Consider the following 24981-nt stretch of genomic DNA (forward strand, 5'->3'; position numbering starts at 1 on the left):
CCTCCAGCTGCCGTACGGCGTGTCTCACTCACCACGATCCTCTTCACCACAGCCGCCTTGCAGCAGCGCGGCTCCAGTGTGTCCTCCCCTCTCTCCTGTGCAGCCAGACATGCGGGGTAGACGGCCTGAAGGAACAGGAGCTGCTGCCCCTCGTCCTGGACCCACCGGGAGTGGGGTATAGCGAGAGATAACCTGTTAGCTAGGGACCTTTCTGCCCCACCCAAACCAGCTTCAGGGCTCAGGCTTCAATGGGGGATTGTGGGGACCCGCCTATTGTCCAAATCCCCCACCACTCCTACACAAGCAGGATCAGGAACTGGGACAGTGCCTGTGGGGGGAGATGACCTCAGCTGTTGTGGGACAAACACCCCCATCTTGGGGGTCCCAAATCATGGGTTTAAAAGGGCCCCATTAGGGGTGGTGGATCAGGAGGGACAAGACCCTCGGCAGGGGGTGGGGATGCTGGGAAGGGACAGGGCAATCTTGGTTCCAGCCCAGGTGGGGAACATTTGTACCTTATCTCTGCACTGGAGCTGCTCTCGGATGACTTTGAGAGCAGCTTCATCTTTGGCCATGTCCACCCCTTCCTCCTGCTCCGAATCCAGGGGGGTCCCTGCACCAGGGAGGGAAGGACAGGGGCGTGGTGGGCAGAGCAGGATTCAAGACCCCCCTTCCCACCTCAGGCACCCAGGGCAGATTGCGCCCCAAACCTCCCTCTCAGGGATGCCTTCAGCCCCCAACAGCTTCAGAAGCCCAGAGCAGAGCCCCCCTCCCCTGCCCAGGACTCCAGGGGAGGTGCCGATTCCCCCCACCCGGAGCAGCAAGGACCAAAGTGGCAGCAGCTCTTCACACCCCCACCCCCAGGTCCCCGTGCGGAAGGGGCAGCTGTGTGACGGCCGCTGCTCTCAGTGGGGTTCGCGTGGCTCAGGACAGACACCTGGGCTGGGGACCCCCCCTCCATATCCCTGGGAGAGCGCCTGGGCCCAGGGTGTTCACATCCCGTCCTCACCCCTCCCGGAGCCCAGCCTGGCTCCTCACCTGGAACAAAGCAGTGGCCTCCATCGGCCTGGCTGCTGCCAGAGGCCCAGGTGCTGCCGCTGTCCCAGGCTGAGCTGCCGGTGCTGGGACAGGGACCTTCCGCCTCCTGGCCGGCGGGGGCTGGAAGGTCCTCAGAGACCGGGCAGGGCGATGCCTCCTGATGGGAATGAGGGCTGGGCTCCTGGGGCCGCTGCTGCCCACACAACAAGCCCCAGAGCCACCCTGCCCGGCGCCCCTCCTGGGCTGGGTCCTGTCTGCCAAACCGCAGCCTGGGCCAGCTCCACTGGGGCCTGGTCGGGGCCGCTCCCAGCTCGGCGCCTGCGCCGGGAGCCGGGGTCCTTTTCCAGAAGGCCGGGCACTTCCGCCGTCTGGCCTGGACGGGACCTGCTTCCCCGCCAGCGGGGACACAGGGCTTGCTCTGCCCCTTGGGAAGATGGCAGCTGCTTCCCTCAGGCTCTGGGGCCACCTGCAGAGCCTTCCTCCTGAACATCCGCAGGAGCCTGGCCATCCTGGAACCGAGCGGGGAGCAGGGGTGAGTCTGGGCTCAAGGCAGCCTTTCACTCATGGGCTTTTTCTGTCCCTCCTCCTCCCTGCTCCAACCACAGCCGCCCCCTCTGCCCCCACAGGAGTGCAGGGAGTGCCATCTGATGATTTAACTGGGAATTGGTCCTGCTTTGAGCAGGGGGTTGGACTAGATGACCTTCTGGGGTCCCTTCCAACCCTGATATTCTACGATTCTATGATTCTATGATCTACACACACGGGCAGGAGTTCATTGCATGATCTGCTCCCAACGTTCCCCCTCATAATCCCTGCTGCTGCAATATCCAGGAACTCTCATCCTTTTTGAGCAGTGGGGTCAGTCCCAAACACCACCGGTTCCTCTGGACAAGCAGCCCGCTCCTGTCGTCCCAGGCCACTCTCCCACCCAGGCTAGAGAAGGAAGAGAACCCAGGAGTCTGGACTTCTCCTGGGAAACCATTCACCACGTCAAAGTCACAAAGAGCCTCGGCACAGGAAGACCAGGGCCCTCCTCGTTCACCATTGATTTCCAGGCTCAGCAGCTCACAGGGAGACTCTCAGCCTGGGGAACAGTGTCCCACAAGGGAAGGGCTGGCAGCCCCATTGCTGGAACCTTTCTAAACACACTGTAGACGGCTCTGGAGAAGCCCCTGCCTGGCCTAAGAGTGAGGGGCTCTTGGGGGCTGTTTACAAAGGAAATCCCCCTTTGGAGATAGTCTCTCCCCGTTTCTGCCTCTCCCCAGACAGACAGGGGAAGCCACCGAGTAACCCGAATGCCACTCACTTGCTCTCAGTGATGGGATAATGGATGGCGGATGTTCAGGGTCAGCAGACGTCCCTCGCCCTCCTCCTCACTCTCCAAGCCCAAGGCAGGCTGGAGAGGATGGTGACCTCAGGAGTTACCCTGCCCAGCCAGCAGGCAGGGTGATGACACGAGGGCGATCGACTGGCTGTGAAAACAAGAGTCTGTCTGATTGCCAAGGGACGGAGAAACTCAGCCAGCAGCAGGAGGGTGCAGAACACGGCCCTAGGGCGGAGGTGACAGCGCTTCCAGGATCCTGACATCCCAGCACTTTACACACCTTCCTGGAGCCTCCCAAACCCACTTGGCTGTAGCGATGAGACCCCAACCCTACTGATGGCAAAGAGACCTCAGCTAACGGCTCAGGGTCACACTGAGTGTCAGAGCCATGGATGGACCCCTTCACTAACCACTGCCGCACACTCCCTCCCACAGCTGGCAATTGCAACCAGGCCCTAATGTCTGGTCCCCCTGCCTTTGAGAGGGAGTGTCACTCCTGCTTCCATTGCTGCCTATTGATCTGTGGGACTTTGGGCAAGTTGCTCCCCCTCTCTATGGCTCTCTGGGACTCACATCCCTGAATGGGCTTTAAAAAAGAAAATGGTTAAAGTTTGGCCCCAACTAGTTCTTGTTTCTCGAGACTAGCCATTTTAGCAAAGTTTAGAATTCTTGACATTCATCACCTGGAAACATCCCTTTCTCCTTCGCAGACGGCCTTAACATCCCTTATCTCACCCAGGCTCCCTGCTGCCTGGAGTTAGAGAATTGACCCTGTTCCCATTGGACCTACCCAAGGTGTCACACAGCAAAGCGGTGACAGAGCCAGAAAGAGAAGACAACAGTCCTGACTCCTGTTCGAACTAACAGACAACAACCCCCCGGAGGCAGGGATAGAGCCCAGGAAATCAGGTGTGAACATTTTCATGGAAACCGTTTTCTGTCAGAAAATCCATTCAGACGAAACCACTTTGTTTCTTGAAATCATAAGAAGTAGGATGAAATTTCTTTGCAAAAATATTTGTTTGCAAAACAAGAGCATCTCCTGTTTGTCACAGTGCAGTCAACTGTCTCGTCGTACACAAAGGGGACACACTATGATCTAGCAAAAAGAAAAAGGAGAACTTGTGGCACCTTAGAGACTAACAAATTTATTTGAGCATAAGCTTCAAATAAATTGGTTAGTCTCTAAGGTGCCACAAGTCCTCCTGTTCTTTTTGCGAATACAGACTAACACGGCTGCTACTCTGAAACCAACTATGATCTAGAAAATTAGATGAGATGCTTCAGTCTGAGCTAAGTAGTTGCTGCTCTTCACAATTTCAAAAGAATAAAATACAAAACCAATAGAATATTAGGTCATAATCGGATATGGCTCAGTGTGATAGGACACCCCTAGTCTGCACTGCTCCGAGTGACACTCTTCAGTGGATCCCCAGCATCCACCCATGGCGAGGTAGGTGGGAGAGGATTGTTATTCGTTCTTGACAGAAGGAGAAACGAAGGCTGAGAAAGGAGCAGGGACTTGTCTTAGCTGATGCAGCCAGTCAGTAGCAGAGTTGCTCTCAAATGAGCTGCAGACCAACAATTGTTCATAGTAATTATTCAGCAAGTATTTGAGAAGAATTGGAATGTTGGAGAGGATCACGAACTGCTCCGAGACAATGAATGGAGAGCAGCATCCACATTGGTCAAACATTTAACTGGTTGTGACTTATTTGCTTGGTCATAAAAGAGAACAACAAAGACTAGAGTTTCCTCCCTGTCAATAGCCCCCTCCTCAGCCAATCAAGGTTGAGACTTTGAGGGGTGGGAGGCTAAGGGTTCTCAACAAATAGCCCAAAGAATGGCCCTGGTTACCCCCGAGGGGATCACTCTCCGAGCACTATTCCAGTCTCACCTCTCTGTGTGGGCCTCCCACAACCCCCCCGCCCCCGTCCGGCCCCCCACTCCACACACAGAGCTCCTGGTGGTGGGAGGAGAGAAGAGGAAAAGGAAAAAGGAAGCAAGAAGAGAAAAGTAGGAGGGACAGAGAAAAAGGGAAAACAAAAAGGAGAAACCCCAATGTCCCCAGTGATTCTAAGGGACAAAGTCCTAGGTCAGAAATAAAATACTGCCCCCACAATCTAATGTTTTCCTTTCCTAAAAATCAGCCGGCACCTGATGGATCAGACTGAACAGGTTCCAAACCTCTCCGAGGCTCTTACCTTCTATATAGGGACGTCTGCTTTTGAGTAAAACCACTACAAGAAAAGGAGAAAACTCCGAAGAGGGTCCTCCTTGCTCTCACGAATGTGAAAGTGAATGCTCTCTCAGTCCTCCAGGAGAGACCTCGAGAAGGAGACGTGCTGAAGCAAAGCCACAGGGATCTCCGAGGTTGCCCCTGTCCTGCACCCCTGTCCTGCCTGGCTGATGTCAAGATCTCTCTGTGAGATCATCGCCTCCCCACCACCTTTGTCCAATAGGCTGAGGTCCTGCCAAAGGCCCTTGTGATGTCAATGTCACACCCACCCCTCCCTTGCAGTGCTGATGTCCTGCCCCTGTCCAGCCACACTGGATGTTTGAGCTGCTTCCCCTGGATCATCCCACTCAATGACTCTTCCTTGTGAGGTGACACCGACTACACAGTCGAACACAGAGGTTCTTCCCCAGGCCGCAATTAGGTTTTCACAAGTTAGTTGACTTTATGGCCAGAAGGAACCGTTAGAGCATTTAATCTGATCCCCTGCGTATCCTAAGGCCTCCTGTATGTCAGAAGAGCTGGGCTTTTCTTTTACTCAGCGTTTTCCAGAAAGGCATCTAGTCTTTATTCAAAGTGATCAAGAGATGGAGAAGCCATCATTTCTCTTGGTTCTTTGTGCCAATGACGAACCACCCTCTTACAAATCTGGGTCTTATTGTCATTATACTTTTTCTGATTTCTGCTTCCATCCATGGGGTCTTGTCATGCCTCTGCTACATAAAAAGAGCCATTTACACTCAACATTTTCTCTCCATGAAGTCAAGCAACTCACCTCTCCTTCTTCTTTTGTATATACTAAACAGATTGAGCTTTTTCAATGTCTCATTAGAAGGCATCATCCCCATCACTCACTTACAAATCTTTTCTGTACCCTCTCCAATTGTTTTAACATAATATTCAAAATGTGGACACAAGAACTGGATTCAACATTCCAACATCAGTCTCACCAATGCTCTTTCACTTCCCTTTCCATCCTCACTACTCTATCCAGCCAAGAATGGCTTTAACCTTTTTTAACACAGTTTCACACTGACAGATCATGTTGAGTAGCTCGTCCACTATGGCCCCAAAATCCTTTTCAGGGTCAATGCTTTCCAGCGGATTGTCCCCCATTCTGTAGGGTGCCACCTGACTCCTTTGTTACTGGAGCTATGGGGTTGCATTTGGCTTTATTAAAACCTAATTCTTTAGTAAGTGTTTTAGAAGAACTAGCCCATTAGAGAGAGAATCGTGAATTACTCAAAGACAATGAATGGAGAAAAGCGGAAAGAGCAATCAAATACATGTTTGGTTACAGCCTATTTCCTTGGTCTTAAAAGAGGGTAACAAAGACCTGAGCCTCCTCCCTCACAATAGCCCCAAGCTCCCCCAATCAGCATTGAGACTCTGAGAAGCAGAAAGCTGAGAGTTCTCACCAGATGTCCCGGGTCACCACCGGAGGGAGTCACTCTTAGAGCACCATTCCAGCCACATGTCTTTGGGAGGGCCTCCCGCAATGAGAGTTGGAATGCAAACCCCCCCCGCCCCCCCTCCATCCCCAACTCCACATGCACAGACAGGTCCTGGTGGTGAAAGGAAAGCAGGGGAAAGGGACAAAGATGCAAGAGAAGACGAGAAAAGAGGGAGAGACAGGAAAAGGGAAAACAAAAAGGAGAAACCCCAACGTCCCCAGTAATTCTAAGGGACAAAGTCCTAGGTCGGAAATAAAATACTGCCCCCACAATCTAATGTTTTCCTTTCCTAAAAATCAGCCGGCACGTGATAGATCAGACTGAACAGGTTCCAAACCTCTCCGAGGCTCTTACCTTTTCTATAGGGACGTCTGTTTTCAAGCAAAACCACTACAAGAAAAGGAGAAAACTCCGAAGAGGGTCCTCCTTGCGCTCACGAACGTGCAAGTGAATGCTCTCTCAGTCCTCCAGGAGAGACCTCGAGAAGGAGACGTGCTGAAGCAAAGCCACAGGGATCTCCGAGGTTGCCCCTGTCCTGCACCCCTGTCCTGCCTGGCTGATGTCAAGATCTCTCTGTGAGGTCATCGCCTCCCCACCACCTTTGTCCAATAGGCTGAGGTCCTGCCAAAGGCCCTTGTGATGTCACTGCCACACCCACCCCTCCCTTGCAGTGCTGATGTCCTGTCCCTGTCCAGCCACATTGGATGTTTCAGCCTCTTCCCCTGGATCATCCCACGCAATGAGCGTTCATTGTGGGCTCAAGCCAAACACAGTAAAACATCAGAGGCTTCTCCCCATGCTATGCTCAGTTTTTCATACATGAGCAGACTTTATGGACAGAAGAGACAATTAGAGCATGTCATCTCACCCCCTGCATATCACATGCTTTCTGGAGAGCATAGTAGCTAGTTTTTGACTACACAAATTCCAGAAATGCATCTCGTCTTCATTAGAAGACATCAAGAGGTGGGGAATTCTCACCACTTCCCTTTCTAGTTTGTTCCTTTGGTGATTCATCCTCACGGTTGAATATGTGTGCCCTCTTTCGAATACGAATTGGTCTCTTTTGAGTTTCCAGCCACTGTTATGCTTTTCTCGGCTAGATTAATGAGCCCTTTCATACCCGATATTTTCTCTCTGTGAAGTCACTTCAACACTTCAATGATGTCACCTCCCGATCTTTTTTATCATCTAAACAGGCTGAGCTCTTTCAATAGCTCATTTACAGGCATTTTTCTCCAGCCCACAAAACGTTTCATTGCTTTTTGCTGCCCCAACTCCAATATTTCCAAATCTTTTTTCAAAGGTGGACGCCAAAACTGAATGCAGGACTCCATGATCCGTCTTCCTCATGGTGTGTCACCTCCCTGTGCTCCTCACTGCTCTTTTCATACATCTAATGATGGCTTTAGCCCTGTTCACCACAGCATCCCCCTGGGTGCTCATGTTGAATGGCTTGCCTAGCATGGCCCTAAATCCTCTTCACAGTCAGTGCTTTCCTGGATACACTTCCCCACTCTGTAGGTGTGGCCTGCATGCTTTGTCGCTAGCTATAGGACCCTTCATTTGGTTCTTTTCCAACTTGTTTTCTTTGAATGGCTCCAGCTTCTCAAGGGATCCGATTGCTCTGTGTCACTGCCCTCTCCTCATCATTAATTACCATTCTGCTACTATTTTATCACCCACCAATGTCAGCAGCAGTGATTTTTTATTTGGGTTGCAGTTCTATCTGGGGGGAGGGATAGCTCAGTGGTTTGAGCATTGGCCTGCTAAACCCAGGGTTGTGGGTTCAATCCTTGCAGGGGCCATTTGGGTCAAAAATTGGGGATTGGTCCAGGGGGTTGGACTAGATGACCTCCTGAGGTCCCTTCTAACCCTGATATTCTAGGATTCTTTGATATTTATTTTCAAGAATTAGTCCTTGAATTATTTTCAAGAATTAGTCCTTCGTATCCCTCGTGCTCAGAACCTGCTCCGCACAGCACAGCGAGAAAAGGCCGCCCAGCCCAGCTGTGCCCTAGGGGCAAAGCACAGAACAAACGTAGGGAGCTTGTGTCATCCACAGCTTCTGAACAACATGTGGGGGTCATCAGCTTACAAATACACTCTAGACCGGTAGCGTAGACAGGCCCCACATGTATCTAAGTGTCCCGCCTTGCAAAACAGGAGAGAAAAAAACATAACCTTGAGTAGTTTTATTTTATAGTAGTGGAAACTGAGGCACACAGAAGCAAAGGGATTCGCTCATGGTCAAAAAGCCAGGAAGAGAAAACGGCAGATCTGCTGATAGTCAGTCCTGGGCCCTAGCCGTGTTTGTCCTGGCCTCTCTGCTTCAGCTCCAGTAACAACCCGAGTCGAGGTTTTCTTCTTCTCTGTGTCCTTTAACTTCACGTCACTGGAGAAGAAAGATTTTTTCTGACCAGCTGGCTCTAATGCATGGAGATGTCTTTCCAGAAGTCGTGCTCTGGCTCAGTCCCACGTAGCAGGTTTTCTGGAGGAAGCACTCGGTGATGTTCTAGGGCTTGTGTTACAAAGAAGATGGACAGAATGGTCCTTTCTGACCTTCAATTATTTCTTTCGCTAGGAGGATAACGTTGGACATTTTCTCTCATTCACTTTCCTTTGGAATAATTTCAATCCAGTCCAAAGGATTTCCTCTTCCATTGTGTCTTCAGCACCTTTCCTAGCAAACAGTTACTGTTGGAGCACAGGTTTCCAGTTTCAGGCTGTCCCAGGGTGAGATGGCCATGAAAGGGGTAGTAGCTCAAGTGAACCTATCCCCAGGTGAAGGGAATAAGTGCAGGGGTCACATGAGAAGGAGCAGCATGTAACTAGGATCCAAGCCTGTTGGACGATATAAGAACAGCCTGTGCTCGGCTAGGAGAGAGACCCACAATGGGAACAGGCCTGGGAGGGGCTTGGATAGTCCTTTCAAGTCAGTTTCGGTACACAGTAGGGCATGGAACAGCCAAGCTGCTAGGGTTGGGAGCTGAGCCTATCATTGTCACTATCATTGACCCCATTTTAGAGGTGTGGAAACTGAGGTCCAGAGAGGGGTCTGGCCTTAAACCTGAATCTGAGCCTGGGTTTACTATGTGGTGTAGAATCTGTCGACTGTGTGGTTCTTCCATCTTCCTCAGAGACACCTGGTGCCGACTGCTGCTGGAGACAGGATTCTGGTGTAGTTGGGCCCTGGATTTGATCCAGCCTGGATTAGCGTCACTATGTTGCAGTGACAAAATTGAGGCAGCAGACTGAGTAGCCCCATTATAGACACTAAACCAAAGCAAAATCGGAAGCGGATTTAAGCAACTTTTTACACATCAGTTTCATTTCTCTCCTCAGACAGACAAGGTTTAATTTCTGCCTACGTTCCCCACCCCTCCAAATCACCCAAAACAAGCCAATCTGCTTTGGGTTGGCACCGGTCCATGTCCCTCATGCCAGTGGCCAACCGCTAGTACAGCCGTAATACCACCGGACCCCCAAAAGACCCCCCTCAACAGCGCACCACCCCACCAGAAATGCCCAAAGCATCACTGGCCAACAGCGGTGGTGCTGTGCACGCCACTCCCTCCCCCCACAACCCCCAAACCCAGCCTGGCCACTCCCCAGTCCTCCCTGGCCCCAACTTGGCCCAAGCTATGCTGCAGCCCCCCCCAGCTTTGCAACCCCCTGTCACCCACTGCCTGCGTCCCCCCTCCCCCATGTAGGTGCAACACCACCACCAGAAATGCACCAACAGAAAGATCACTGACCACAGCCCACTGTTATCAGCTCACCCAACCGCCCGAGCAGCCCAGGCAGGAGGCAGGCGGTGGGGAGAGAGTAGGCACTGCAGGGCACGGACACACACACACGCATGCATGCAACACTCTCACCCGAGGACCTCACTTAGGGAAGAGGAACCCAACCCACAGCTGACTGAGCTGGATTCCAGGTTCCCTCCTTCATCTGTAATGCCCTATCGGGCTGACCTGTCGCACTGGCCTCTCCCCCATTGGGCCTGGGCACTGTCAGTCTCAGAGTCCTGGTTTCTTCCCCTCTCCTTGCTTTGGGTGTTGGGAGAGGGATTGGGCAACAGGGAGCCAATCATGTTCTCCGGCAGGACATTTAAAAAAAAAAAAAAAAAAAAAAAAGCAGCCAAAAAAGCCCCCAAAGAAGCCACGTGAAAAACGCCCTGTTGGGGTTAAGCCACATCTTAGATCCCTGTGACACTGTCTGCAGGGAGCCATGGCTGCAGTGAATCCTCTGAAAAGCTTCCGAGATGAAGCAACTTGCTCCATCTGTCTGAGTTTTTAATAAGGATCCCGTGTTTTTAGATTGCGGGCACAGTTTCTGCCAAGCCTGCATCGCCCAGTGCTGGGAGGGATCGGATACAGCTGTCTCCTGTCCTCAGTGCAGAGAGACCTTTCCCCAGAGGACCCTCAGGCCGAACAGACAACTGGGGAACTTTGTAGAAATAGCCAAGCAGCTGAGTTTCCAAACAGCAGCAGGAGAAGGTTGGTGCAAGGTGCACCAGGAGCCTTTCAAACTCTTCTGTAACCAGGACCAAATGCTCATCTGTGTGATCTGCAGAAAGTCCCGGGCTCACCATACTCACAGGGTGGTCCCCACAGAGGAGGCTGCCCAGGCCTACAAGGTAGGAATCTGCTGTGCAGGGTAATTACTTCGGTTTGGGCATGTTTGCAATTTGTATTACAATAGCTCCTAAAGGCACCGAGATCAGGGCCCTTGTTGTGTGAGGCTCTGTACAAACACACAGACAGTCTAAACCAGTGGTCCCCAAATTTTTCCCCTCAGGCTCTCCCTTACCCTGGCTATGGCCCCCCACCCGCAGCTGCAGTTGGGAACTGTGAGTGGGGCCACAGTCAGAGGCTGGGTCCACAGCTGTGGGGGTGTCTTGGGGTTGGAAGTGGGGCTGGGCCGGGAGTCGGGGGCTCAAACTGGGGTTGGGAGCAGAGCCAGGGTCAAGACTGGGGCTGGGAGTGGAGCTGGGGTAGGAGCCAGGGCCAAGGGGGCCATAGCAGATCTGAGTGGCACTCCCTTCCTGCCCCTTGTGGGGGCTGGTCTTGGCCCTGCCATGCTCCCTCAAATGTTCCTCCGTGCTCCAGTTTGGGGACCACTGATGTAAACAGTCAAGATAGACAAAGGCTGGGGATTCTGAAAGGTACTTAAGGTGTCTATATCCCAGATTTAAGTGGATAAATCTGGAGTTTAGGCACCTAAATGCCAGTTTTCGGCTCCACTGCAATCCCCAGAATTCCTGTAGGAGCCCAAAAAGAAAAGGAGGACTTGTGGCACCTTAGAGACTAACCAATTTATTTGAGCATAAGCTTTCGTGAGCTACAGCTCACTTCATCGGATGCATAAAAGTGGAAAATGCAGTGAGGATGTTTTTATACACACAGAGCATGAAAAAATGGGTGTTTATCACTTCAAAAGGTTTTCTCTCCCCACCCCACTCTCCTGCTGGTAATAGCTTATCTACAGTGATCACTCTCCTTACAATGTGTATGATAATCCACTTTTATGCATCCGATGAAGTGAGCTGCAGCTCACGAAAGCTTATGCTCAAATAAATTGGTTAGTCTCCAAGGTGCCACAAGTCCTCCTTTTCTTTTTGCGAATACAGACTAACACGACTGCTCCTCTGAAACCTGTCATTATGGAGGAGCTCAGACTCACTCAGTGCCTGTGTATTCAGGGTACAACTTCTTTCAGTGCCTGTGTTTCTGTCTCTGGGCATGTGCACAGCTGCCCCCCATGGCATCTGGCTGCCTGTCTCCTGGCCACACCCAGAGCAATCCATGAGCTGGGGAAAACCAGGCATTCTGCTTCTCTCCTCTACGGGGCCTGATCTGGTGGGCATGCTCGGAGACAAATCAAAGGAGTGGGAGGGAAACAGAGGCACAGAAGCGGCAGTGACTTAACCAAGCTCACAAAGCAGCTCAGTAGGAGAGCCAGGAATTAAACCCTGGCCTCCCCATGCCCATCCTAGTACCCTAGCCACTCGATCACACTGCCTCTCATCACTCCTGTCATGCAGTTCTCTACCGTCACATTACCAACATCTCAGCACAGCTGCAGACTGGAGGCGTAGCGCCCCAGCTTGAGCATTTCACAGCTGATGACCGCTGCTTTCAGGCGAGCCACAGGAAAATAACACATGGTCAGCAGTGTTCTCAAGGAGTTTGTTCTCTGCTACTTTCTGTCGCATAAGGTGCCCTGAAAGATTTCTGTTTAAGAAACAAAGGTTAATCTGCGTAACTTTTTTTCCTCAAGGAAAAACCAGGATGATGAATTCCCGTTTTCCCGGGTTTGCTGAAGGATGGTCACTTCGCTGCTCCTGAAGCAGAAATCATGGGCGACGGGTATGACGGGCCAGGGGAGGCACAGCCCTGCGTGGCCCTCTCCACCCCCAGACTCCCTCTTGCTTCCTGCCGGGGATCTGCAGCTCTTCCCCCGTGGCTGGTCTGGGGGGGCCTCTGGCAGAACGGGCTGGACTGGGTATTAGCCTCCCTGAACCAGTGGCTCACGTCCTGCCCATACAACCTTTGAAGTTTTGCAACATTCTAGGGCCCATGAAGCCCAAGTGGATTGGAACCTTAAAAAGCCTGTTGGACAGAGCAATCCCCTCGGGGCAGAATCCGCTGTGCTGTACGCCACGCTAGCTGTAAGGACGAAGTGGGCTGTAGTAGTGCCACAATAAGATTAAAGGAAGAAAATGGATGATTCCCAGGACCATGTTGAACAAACCCTTTCCCCCATGCCGAACAATCGAGCACAATAGTTATGCACCTTGTGAGTGTGTTGGATTTTTAACCAGGAGTCTCTTTCTCCCAAATGTTCATTAGGCAATGGAGTTTAATGTACTATTTTTTTTTAAAGTGTGTTAAACATTCTTACCAAAACTCCCTTCCCTTTAAGTTGCTCAGCTTTAACTCTCTGATGTCCAGCTTTCTTCATATAGTTTTCTCTGTCATTGCATGGGAGCAGGGCACCCTACCCTACACTGCTGCAAAATGGATACGACTTCAACCCTTTGCCCTGCAGCACTTGGAGGATTCGCTGGAGGCAAAGGGCTGTTCTAGACAGAGTCCCTAAGTCTCTATATTAGGTCTGGTGCCCCCAAAGGCCTCTCTCTTCCCTGGCAGCATGACATATACAGCATAGAAGGAAAGTAAGCAGGGCTGAGAATGGGGCCTGAGATGCCCAGCTGCCATGAAATGAACGGGAGCTGTGCTTTTAAATCCTCTCTGTGGCTCTGCAACACCTCACCCCCGGGGAATTACAGAAGAAGATCCTTCAAGCACATTTTCAAGAGCACCAACTGACTTTAGAGCCGAAGTCCCATTTGCAAAGGAGATTTAGGCCCGAATCCCCAAATGCACTTGGGTGTTGTGATGCTCAGCACTGCAATACCTAACTTTTAGGCACCTAGAAAATCACTAAGGACATAAGAACGGCTGCACTGGGTCAGACCAATGGTCCATGTAGCCCAGTATCGTGTCTTCCAACAGTGGCCAATGCCAGGTGCCCCAGAGGGAATGAACAGAACCCGGCAGTTACCAAAGGATTAATTCCCTGTTGCCCAGCCCCAGCATCTGACAATCAGACAAGCCCTTACGGTTGCCAGCCTGTAATTGCCAGGATTTCCTCTGGAGCCTTTTTAAAAAAGCTGGCTTTCCATCAGCTATCCTCCAGTCATCTGGTACAGTTTGGAACAACAAATCCTGAATTTGGCATTTGGGGGGAGAGAGGCATCCACAAAAGTCAGCATGCTAGTTGGGGAGATTAGCCCTCTGGAGATACTGATGAGAGGGGTGTGTCCTAAGCCCCAACTCCCTCAGAGTTTGGTGTAGGAATGGGCCTGTCTCTGATCCACACCTGGGAACCCCTCTCCTGGAGTCGAGTGGCTTAGCTACCTAAGCTGTTTCATGCAAGATGGAGTTCTGCACCTGTGTTGCTCCGCACAACGTGGCCGGGGAAGAATCCTAGAATCCTAGAATATCAGGGTTGGTTACCTCCCTAGGTAACGCATTCCAGTGTTTCACCACCCTCCTAATGAAAAAGTTTTTCCTAATATCCAACCTAAACCTCCCCCACTGCAACTTGAGACCATTACTCCTTGTCCTGTCCTCTTCTACCACTGAGAATAGTCTAGAACAATCCTCTCTGGAACCACCTCTCAGGTAGTTGAAAGCAGCTATCAAATCCCCCCTCATTCTTCTCTTCTGCAGACTAAACAATCCCAGTTCCCTCAGCCTCTCCTCATAAGTCATGTGTTCCAGACCCCTAATCATTTTTGTTGCCCTTCGCTGGACTCTCTCCAATTTATCCACATCCTTCTTGTAGTGTGGGGCCCAAAACTGGACACACTACTCCAGATGAGGCCTCACCAATGTCGAATAGAGGGGAACGATCACGTCCCTCGATCTGCTCGCTATGCCCCTACTTATACATCCCAAAATGCCATTGGCCTTCTTGGCAACAAGGGCACACTGCTGACTCATATCCAGCTTCTCATCCACTGTCACCCCTAGGTTGAAGACTTTCTTCATAACCGTTAGCCTGGGGGTAGGGCACTCACCTTGTATGTGGGAGACTCCAGTTCAAGTTCTCCCTCTGCCTGGTGAGGAGAAGAGATTTGAGTCTCCCACCTCTCAAGAGTCAATTGTGACATTGCCATGAGCACCGTCCTGGAGCAACTTGAGAGGGAGATGGAAAATCAATGGTAGTTGAGAACCCAACTTCATGAGACTTCTTTGAAAATCCCAGCTTCAGATAATGAAATCAGCACTGCAATGTATATAAATTGCACAGAGGACAGACTCCTCAGCAGGCTGACCTTCCCCCCCACCCCCAACATTGTTTTTCTTGCCTCAGGAACAAATTCAAACCCAGTTGAACACACCGAAGCAAGAGAGAGGAGAACTTCTGGAGTGGAAACAGGATGCAGAGACGCAAAGCCAGGAATATCTGGTAGGTCCCCATTGTTATGGTCCAGAAGTTACATCAGTCAGGGGTGATATTTCTCTCTGTGGGGAGAGTGTCAGCCCTTGTCTACACGCAGCACTGCTTTGATTTAGCTATGGCTACATCTACACGGCACACCGCTGGGGGCATCCTGTAGGGTATGTGTAGCCACACAGCACAGTGAGAAACAGGCTGTGTCCACACTGTCATGTGTAGCTACATGTGTGAATAAAAGACTCCAGCAGGGGGAGGCAGCAGAGCGGCCGGAGCCTTCCTCCACTCCCTGGAGCCTTTTCCTGTGGTGGGGAAAGGCTCTGGCACTGGGGAAGCAGCGGGACACTCAGTGTAGATGGGGGAGGCCCTGCTTGGGGGTGTATAGAGCCCTGTGTGTAGGGTTTATACCCAGAGGGTTCAGGCATATTGCAACTCTACTTGCTTAAGCCATGCCTCGCCATCTACACTGCTATTTATGCCCATGTTAGCGGGTGCATATAGTGTACGTCCTCTACACACCACCACAACATTTGTGTAGGACAGATGTACCTCAAATCACTTTTTAATGTAATGTCTTTGTTCTGGTGCAAGGCCCTCACAGGCAAACATTTTGAACCTAGTTTAATTTGACCCTAGTGTGGTGTGTAGGGTTCACCTTGTCCAGTTAAATTGAGATAAAATGTGCTAACTGGGAGCAAGGTCAAGCTCAGATCAGGGTTAGCTGTGATGTATTGGGGACCGAGAGACTTTGTCCATTGGACCATATGAACTGGAACCATAAACTCACTGAACGTTAAATCTCACAAAATGAGGGTCAATCCATCCTCATGATTGTATCCACCCATTATATACCACACCTGAACATACCTATTATACGAACAACGCACCCTCATGTCTCAATGTCTGTACTTTGACCCCTTAACCTCTTACCCCCAGTCGGGGATATTGCAGAGTATGTATTCCTTACGCCACTCGATCTGAAACCGAACTTCGCTCCTCTTGATAATCCGTACATTATTCCCTGGTATCCAGAAACGTCTGCTCCAGGGGTTCTCAAACTGGGGGTCGGGACCCCTCAGGGGGTCGCATGGTTATTACATGGGGGGTCGTGAGCTGTCAACCTCCACCCCAAACCCCGCTTTTCCTCCAGCATTTATAATGGTGTTAAAAATATTCAAAAGTGTTTTTAATTTATTAGGGGGGGTCACACTCACAGGCTTGCTATGTGAAAGGGGTCGCCAGTAAAAAAGTTTGAGAACCACTGTTCTGCTCTGTACCGTTCACGTTTTTTTTTAAACATCATCTTGATAACCTCAAGCACTTTGTCTCTTGTTGAGACACCCTTGCAGGGTATGATCATGTTTATCTTTGTTTATCATCCCTCTGGGCTCATTCCTCCACTGGCTTCCAGTTTCAACTTAAAGCACTGATCTTATTCCCCACACATCCAGCTACAAACACTGATTTCAGGGGAGATTTTCAAAGGCACGTATGGTGATTAGGTGCCTAATTCACATGGACTGTCAGTAGGACTTAGGCACCCAGTGGCTGTTTTGTATCTCAGAAATCTTCCTCCTGAATCTCCACCAGGCACAACTGGTTTCCTCTGGAACAGTGTAATTAACAGAATGCCAGATGAAACATGCAAAAGCTGGAGAAGAAGCATTTTGCATGGTGTGTTTTGTAACTGGTGTTTTATGTGGATAACCAGCAGAACCCTTTCCTTCTTCAGTCTTCTCCACAACTCTCTGCCAATGTATTTCTGATTCTGAGTCAGACCTCCCCCCTTCCAACCTTTCTGCTATTGGAAGATTCTAGATGATCAACAGAATATACTAAGCCACTCAGACCTGAAAACTCATCATTTTAGAGAGATTGGGTGCCATTTTCAGAAGTGCCTAAGTGATTTCGGAGCCTAGGGTTAACAATTTTGCAAGTGGTTAAGGGCCAGATTCTCAAAGGTATTTAGGGGCTTAAAATGCAGGGAGAGCTGTCCTATTTTCAAAAGTCACTTTCAAAGAAACTTAGGCTCCTTAGCATCCAAAGTGACCTTTTGAAAATGGGAACTGGAGGCGTACGTCCCGAAGGCACTTCGGAACATGTTGTTCATTCAGGCCAGCTGAGAGACTGTCAGGCATATTCTCCTGAAATCTCAACCATGTGTTTGTAGTAGGTTGATATGAAAAGAGGGCTCTAAGAACTGTTCCTATCAGGGACATGGGGAGAGTCTGGGATGTCCAACTTTCTCATTTGTGAAAACCGGATGCTGAGCACTGGAACCTGCCCTGTGCCCTGCCGCCACTTTCCCTCGAGGTCCCGCCCCCCACTCCTCTGTCCCTCTCCCACTGTCGCTTGCTGCTCTCTCCACCTCCCTCCCCCTGCCAGCTGAGCAGAGCTCTAGGGGTGTGGTGGAGGTGACTGGGGCAGGGTGGGAGAGGGAGAGCCACGCTCCAGGGGTGGAGGGATGATTGGAGCAGGATGGGGGAGATGCCGCTACTTTTCTCCCCCCCCATGGAGCCATCCCTGAGTGCTCCTCCAGGCTCCAGCAGCAGCTGCTGCTCGTCTCGCCCTCTGGTGGTGGAAGCCAGTTACTGTGGGTAACCGGACTTCTCATGTCCAGTCAGCAGTGCTGACCGGACACTGCCAGGTTTCCCTTTTGACTGGACTTCCCAGTTGAAAACTGGACATCTGGCAACCCTTGTCCTTGATCTGTCCTTTCCTGTTTGTGTCCCTTCATTATAGGGAAAGATAGAAGCTGAGAGGCAGAAGATCATGTCTGAATTTGAGCAACTGCGGCAGTTCCTGGATGAGCAAGAGCGACTCCTGCTGGCCCAACTGGAAGAGCTGGACAAGGAAATTGTGAAGATACAAGATGAAAATGTCACCAAACTGTCTGAAAAGATTTCCCGTCTCGGTGACTTGATCAGTGAGATAGAAGAGAAGTGTCAGCAGCCAACAAGTGAATTCCTGCAGGTGAGACAGAGACACCCAGATCCCTGCCCAGGGAAGGGAGAGATTCTGATTGATTAGCTTTGGAGTTTATTAAGTTCTTGGAGAGGTCCTACTCCACAATGGAGACTGTCAGTGTGTCCTTCAGCGAAGTGAGGGAAAACAAAATGTGACATTTCTAATATTTCCAATGTGGAAACAGTTTTGCTGTTTTAAAGGCAGATGGTTCAGGCCTTTTTGAGACATCCTGTGTAAGCCCCTTCATTTTCAGTTTAAACCAATTTTTACCAAAAAATTTCTGGGTTTTACAAAAAAGTATTATTGAGGTTTTTCTGATTTTCATCCTACTTTTTTATCATTCAAATATATACAAAAAACTTGTTTTATTAAGAAAATACAATACATTGCATGAGATCTCTGTATTCCGATAATACATTAGTCTGTGTGTATATGCACAGCTGCCTGCTGAAGAAAGAACGTATTGCTCTAGCAGATGCACACAATAAACCAACAGGCACGCACGCAAGCTCTGAAGTGCGTGTGCGTCTGAACCTACTGATAAATCACACGCCCACCAAGTACACATTTCAAACTGTTAGTAGACAATGGGTTAAAGATTTGACGCACTAAAATGGGAAGAAAATTAAAATCTACATCAGAATACATTTCAGAACACAAGGAAGTATTCAAAAGGGCTAAAGAAACAACAACAGGAGAGAAGGATGAAGTTGAGCGTATGCGCTGCAAATGGTGTGGCCCAATTATCAAAGGTGAATATTTATAGACTAATCGTTCTAAGCAAAGCTTTTGATATGGTCTCCCACAGCATTCTTGCCAGCAAGTTAAAGAAGTATGGGCTGGATGAATGGACTATAAGGTGGATAGAAAGCTGACTAGATTGTCGGGCTCAACAGGTAGTGATCGATGGCTCCATATCTAGTTGGCAGCCAGTGTCAAGCAGAGTGCCCCAAGGGTCAGTCCTGGGGCCGGTTTTGTTCAATATCTTCATTAATGATCTGGAGGATGGTGTGGATTGCACCCTCAGCAATTGCACCTGCACATGACACTAAACTGGGAGGAGGAGTAGATACGCTGGAGGGTAGGGATAGGATACAGAGGGACCTAGACAAATTAGAGGATTGGGCCAAAAGAAATCTGATGAGGTTCAACAAGGACAAGTGCAGAGTCCTGCACTTAGGACAGAAGAATCCCATGCACAGCTACAAACTAGGGACCGAATGGCTAGGCAGCAGTTCTGCAGAAAAGGACCTAGGGGTTACAGTGGACGAGAAGCTGGATATGAGTCAACAATCTGCCCTTGTTGTGAAGAAGTCCAACGGCATTTTGGGCTGTATAAGTAGGGGCATTGCCAGCAGATTGAGGGACGTGATCATTCCCATCTATTCGGCATTGGTGAGACCTCACTTGGAGTACCGTGTCCAGTTTTGGGCCCCCCGCTACAAGAAGGATGTGGAAAAATTGGAAAGAGTCCAGCGGAGGGCTACAAAAATGATTAGGGGGCTGGAGCACATGACTTATGAGAAGAGGCTGAGGGAACTGGGATTGCTTAGTCTGCAGAAGAGCAGAATGGGGGAGGATTTTTTGATAGCTGCTTTCAATTACCTGAAAGGGGGTTCCAAAGAGGATGGATCTAGACTGTTCTCAGTGGTAACCAGATGCCAGAACAAGGAGTAATGGTCTGAAGTTGCAGTGGGGGAAGTTTAGGTTGGATATTAGGAAAAACTTTTTCAGTAGGAGGGTGGTGAAGCACTGGAATGGGTTACCTAGGGAGGTGGTGGAATCTTCTTCCTTAGAGGCTTTTAGGGTCAGGCTTGACAAAGCCCTGGCTGGGATGATTTAGCTGGGGAGTGGCCCTGCTTTGAGCAGGGGCTTGGACTAGATGACCTCCTGAGGTCCCTTCCAACCCTGATATTCTATGATTCTACACCAGTAACCTGTTTGTTCAAATGAAACGTTTTATTTGGGGATTTCAGATATATTGTTTTCTTAAACTCAGGGGGGCCCTTGTGCTTTGAGTTCTGTTTTAGTTCTGCAGCAAACCACAGGGATGAACAGAATTCAAAGCATTCATCTACTGAATACTTTTTCTCCCTGTCTTTCCATCCACCAAAACAAACCCCGATATTTAACCAGAAAACTTAATAGTTTTCTGCACTGATTTTCACCTGTTTTTATTGTGGTAATAAACACTGATAAAATCCCAGGAAAAATTAACTAAAATAAAAACTGAAAATGAAGGGCCCTAACGATATGAAAGCAATAAAAGGCACAACTCCACTTTCTAGGAAGTGAGAGATTAGGAAAGCAAAGTTCTTTGCAGGGCCTATTAAGAAATGAGAATGAATCCAGCTTCCAGAACTGCTGAGCAGAATTGCATACATGGAGAAAGGCAAAGGCTCTGGACACAGCAGTTGCATGTGGCAGTCAAGGATTCATGCGTCTGATCAGTCTGTTTGAGCAAATGCCATAGAATTTAGAAGGAGAAAACCCACAGTCATGGTGTGTGCTTAGGGGTCCCATTCCATCGAAATCTGTGAATGGACTTTTGAAATTGCTAACTGCAGAGAACTGCATCTCGAGCTCAACTAGGGATGGCAAAGCAAGTCCCCTGCAGAGCAGAAGCGATCTGCATCTTGTGGCACTTGGGACTGAACTCTTTCTCTTTTCTAGGACATCAAAAGCACCTGGAGCAGGTACGTGACTCCTTCCCACTCCCCCTCACGCGTCGTGGTGCTAGAAGGGGACTTTCCCCCCAGGGTCAGATTTTGCAGGGCATTTAGTCACCTGAGACGTAGCTAGGCACTTGGTGAGGTTTTCCAAAGCAGCTAAGCGAGTTAGGCACCTCCCATTGTGATCAGTGGCAGTTGGGAGCCTGACTTGGTTAGGTGCTTTTGAAAATCCCAGGAGGCACCTTTAAAAATCAAGTCTTAAGTGACTTGCCCAAGGTCATGCAGGGAGGCTGTGGCAGAGCAGGGAGTGGAACATAGGTTTCCAGAGTCCTACAGCAACCCCTTAACCACTGGAGCATCCTTTCCCATGAGATTAGGCCCTTCTCTCTGAGGGGCAGCCTGTGGACCCCTTACTCTCTAATTCCCATTGGAGGAGCTAGGCATTTAAAAACTCCAGTGAGGAGATGAATTGTCTCACCAGTGGGAGTTAGAGGCTCTCATTGAGCCCACAAGAGAGCAGCCTCTGGTAGCTCATTCTCAAGAAAGAAAAGATTTAGGGTGTTTCCCCCTTCCCCCCCCCCCAGGTGTGAGAAGGTGAAGTTCGAGAAACCAATGGCTGTGCCACAGGATGTGAGCGAGAGAGTTGGCGTCTCTTCCCAAAGAAATGTTTGTCTACAGGAGGCTCTGAAGAAATTCAGAGGTAACTTAACAGTTATTTGGGCTCATGATATGGTGATGGCACATCGAGATGTGCCTCTGACTGTGGAAGGAGTTGGACTCTGGCCTATTAGTTCTCAGCTCGTCACAGCTAGATGTCTGTGGGTGGGATGGGGAGGGCTCAGGGCTGATGCCAGTTCGCCAGGCCTCCACTTGGATTGTCTCAGACCCAACCATGGGTGTCAAAATTGGCCACTCAGCATTTCAGAGACACACAATCGCCAGATGTTTTAGAAAATGTTGAATTTCACCTCCATGGCTGGGATTTTCCAAGGGACCTAAGGGATTTAGGCCCCATCTCTCTCTGACTGTCAATGGGAGTGGCCACCACGTGGCCTCAGCCCTTTTGAAAATCCCAGACTCTGTACCTCAAGTTCCTCCATCTTGAAAAAGGAGGAAATAATGGCCAACCTACCTTGTTGTGCTAATTAGTGAATGCCACCGAGTGCTTTGAGATCGTTGGAGTAAGGCAGGAGATGGACAATATATTTTGGACGATGATTTCACTTTAGTTTGGTCTCACTGGAAAGGTCTCCCCATTCCGATCTGCCTCTCGTTCTGTGGTCTTTTCCTTTGGGCTGTCTCTCAGAATTACAGCACGGTTCCATGCCGTGCTGCGACAGCCATGTCAGCCCCAGGATATTAGACAGGGTGGGGGAGGTCATAGCTTTTATTGGACCAACTCCTGTTGGTGACAGAGACAAGTTTTTGAGCTACATGGACCTGAAGAAGAGCTCTGAGTAAGCTCCAAAGCTTGTCTCTCTCAATCACGGTTACATTAATTAACGGTAGAAATGTCACCAGAGTCAAGACAACATGAAATCACCTCTCTTCCAATTCTTCCTTTCTCTTGAGACCCGGCCCTATGAACTGAGCTCAAATGCAGAGAGAAAGGGTATGGGCTAGATTCACAAAAGGACTTGGGGTGAGGGGGTCTACTTGCCATTTTAGGCACCTCAGTCCCAGAATTAGACCACACTGGGATTCACAAAGACCCCCACTTAGCTGCAACCAAACCTTGTAGGTGCCTAAAATTACTCATCATCTCTATTTTTGCGGTATTTTTGTCACCCACTGGGTAACAACGTTGCATATTGGGAAACTGAGGCATATATAGGCTTCATTAAAAAATTGAAAAAAATCCCAGTTTCTCACACCCTCCTAACAGTACCTCCTTGATGCCTGGCGGGAACCATGGGGAATTTCCTGCTCAGCTTCAGCCAACAGGCAGCTCCCCAGGACTGACACTCAGGGCCCACCCCAGCCAGGCTACTGGGGAGCATTAGAAATGGTCCTAGCCTCCCCCAGGGCTGAGCTCTGCCCGTAAGGGTCTGTCTGCACTGCAGAGTGAACCCTGGGGCTCAGCACCCAGGTTAGCCTGGGCTGGGTGCAAGGAGCCATGCTGCTGAGCCTGACCTCATTTTCTGGGTCCTCACAGGTGCTGCTGTGGCTCTAGGACTCTGGGAGCACGTCCCCTGGCTGACCAGCTATTCTGAGTTTCTTTCCCAGTGATTCGTGGGGTACCCGGTCTGTCTTTCACAGGGGAACTGGGGGGAAGGCACTGGAGGGCTATTTTCCCTCAGGTCAAGCTGGCAGTGGCATTCGGGGGGAGGCTTTTAACCTTCCTCCGTAGCATGTGGCTGCGGGTGATGTGCCAGGATTATCTGGGGGTATCTCACCGAATCACTTCCCTGCATTGCGGGGGCCTCGGGCACTGGTGACCCTCGGTGCCTCCTCTTCTCTGCCTGTGGCACATCATAGCACGGTCGGCTGTAGGCTGTCAGGCTTTGGGCTAATATTGGTTGTTGGGTTAGGTGGGTGCTGGGTGGAGTTGGTGGCCTGTGATATACGGGGGTCAGATTAGATGACCTGATGGTCCCTTCTGGCCTCAGACTCTCTCACTCTCAGCACTGGAGTGGTTTAGCCTGCACAGAGGTGCCGACTTCCCCAGTTCCCAAGGGGGTGCTTGACCCTTGCTCTGCCCCGGGCCCCACCCCCACTCCACCCCTTCCCCCAAGCCCCCACCCCTGCCCCATCTCTTCCTGCCCCGCTCCATTCTGCCCCCTTCCCCTGCCTCTTTCTGCCCCCACTCCTCCCTCTTCCCCCCCCCCCCCCCCCGAACCTCCTGCCCACCGCTGAACAATGGATCCGTGGCAGGAGGAAGGCGCTGGGAGGGACGGGGAGGAGCTGATCGGCGGGTGGGAGGTGCTTTGGGTACTTAACACTCTCCTCCTGCCTCTCTCTCCCCTGGTGCAGTGCAGGCCACTCCGGATCCAGACCTGGGGATTCCCTGTTCCGTCGTGTCCACAGATGAGTGTGATACAGAAATACCAAGACACGGGATATTTAGTGACACAGAACAGGTTTTACCCTGCTGCCTGTGTGCTGGGCTATAAGGGCTTCACCTCAGGGAGGTGTTACTGGCAAGTGGAGGTGGGGAACAAACGTAATTGGGTTTTGGGCATTGCCAAAGAATCTGTGATACATGAGGGAGCGAAAAGCCGTACACCAGAGGAGGGGATCTGGGCTTTGCAGAGTACAGAGAATGAGTACTCGGCCCTCATCTCCCCTGAGACTGCTCTGGCCCTACCTCGTAGCCCCAGTAACATTGGGCTTTATCTGGATTATGAAGGGGAGAAAGTTACATTTTATGACGTTACATCTTCTGGCAGAGAGACGATGTTTACTTTCACATCCTCTTTCACTGGGAAGATCATCCCCTTCTTTGGGAGCCGGCGTGTAGAATTTGAGTTCACTGGTAAGCATACCGTTATGTGTTCACTGGCCGACACATTGTTAATCCCTGTGACCGAGGAGTAGGGATCACTCAATATGAGCTATCTAAAGTAGAGCAAAGACACAGGTAATATATAAATTACAGCTATCACACTTTGCCATTCTAATCACAGTCTTGCCAGCCTAAAGCATTCAAAAACTGTGTCAGGCCCCCAAGAATCATGAGATTGGCTGCAACATCTTTTTAAATATTGTGTCATTTTCTTTGCCTTCTGGTTTCCCAGCTTTTGGGGTGTTCTTGTTTCCGATTTTCAATCTTTGCTACACAAACGTGAAGGCAGGAAATGTATCTGCAGTATAATCTGAGGTTGCCTTGCAATCTATCTACTCCAGCTGCTGGGACTTTAAGAAAAACACCAAGTGCTGCGAGACTCACAATAAAATGATGAGAGAGGACAAGACTGACTTGCTTAGCATTATACTGGTGAATGGAGTTTCCCGACCCTCTTACATGCCTGTCTCTGTAACTCTGTGATCCTCCAGGCACACAAAAACTGGCCAACCAGCAGACACCAGGAGCCACTCTCAGGCTCACAGCAGAGCCTGCCTCTGGTAGAGCAGGTCTACACTTAAAATACTGCAGCAGATCAAATGCACCGGTGCTGCTCCGCCGCTGTAATGCTTAAGTGAAGACGCTCCTATGCCGACAGGAGAGCTTCTCCCATCAGTGTAGTTAATCCACCTCTGAGAGGTGGTAGCTATGTCCAGGGGAGAAGCTCTCCCGTCAACGTACCGCTGTCTACCCCAGGAGTTCAGTCGGTACGACTGCGTTCACTGAGGGGTGTGGATTTTTCACAGCCCTGA

General features: G+C 50.3%; 1 protein-coding gene and 1 pseudogene across 1 annotated transcript in view; both read left to right on the top strand.

Moving 5' to 3' along the window:
- LOC144929110 (von Willebrand factor A domain-containing protein 5A-like) overlaps nucleotides 1-24981 on the top strand; it is a 181279-nt gene that overhangs the window by 44437 nt on the left and 111861 nt on the right. The gene's annotated exons all lie outside the window — the stretch shown is intronic.
- On the top strand, nucleotides 10286-24201 carry LOC144929251 (zinc finger protein RFP-like; annotated as a pseudogene).

Source organism: Lepidochelys kempii, chromosome 14, assembly GCF_965140285.1.
Source record: "Lepidochelys kempii isolate rLepKem1 chromosome 14, rLepKem1.hap1, whole genome shotgun sequence".
NCBI classification, from domain to species: Eukaryota; Metazoa; Chordata; order Testudines; family Cheloniidae; genus Lepidochelys; species Lepidochelys kempii.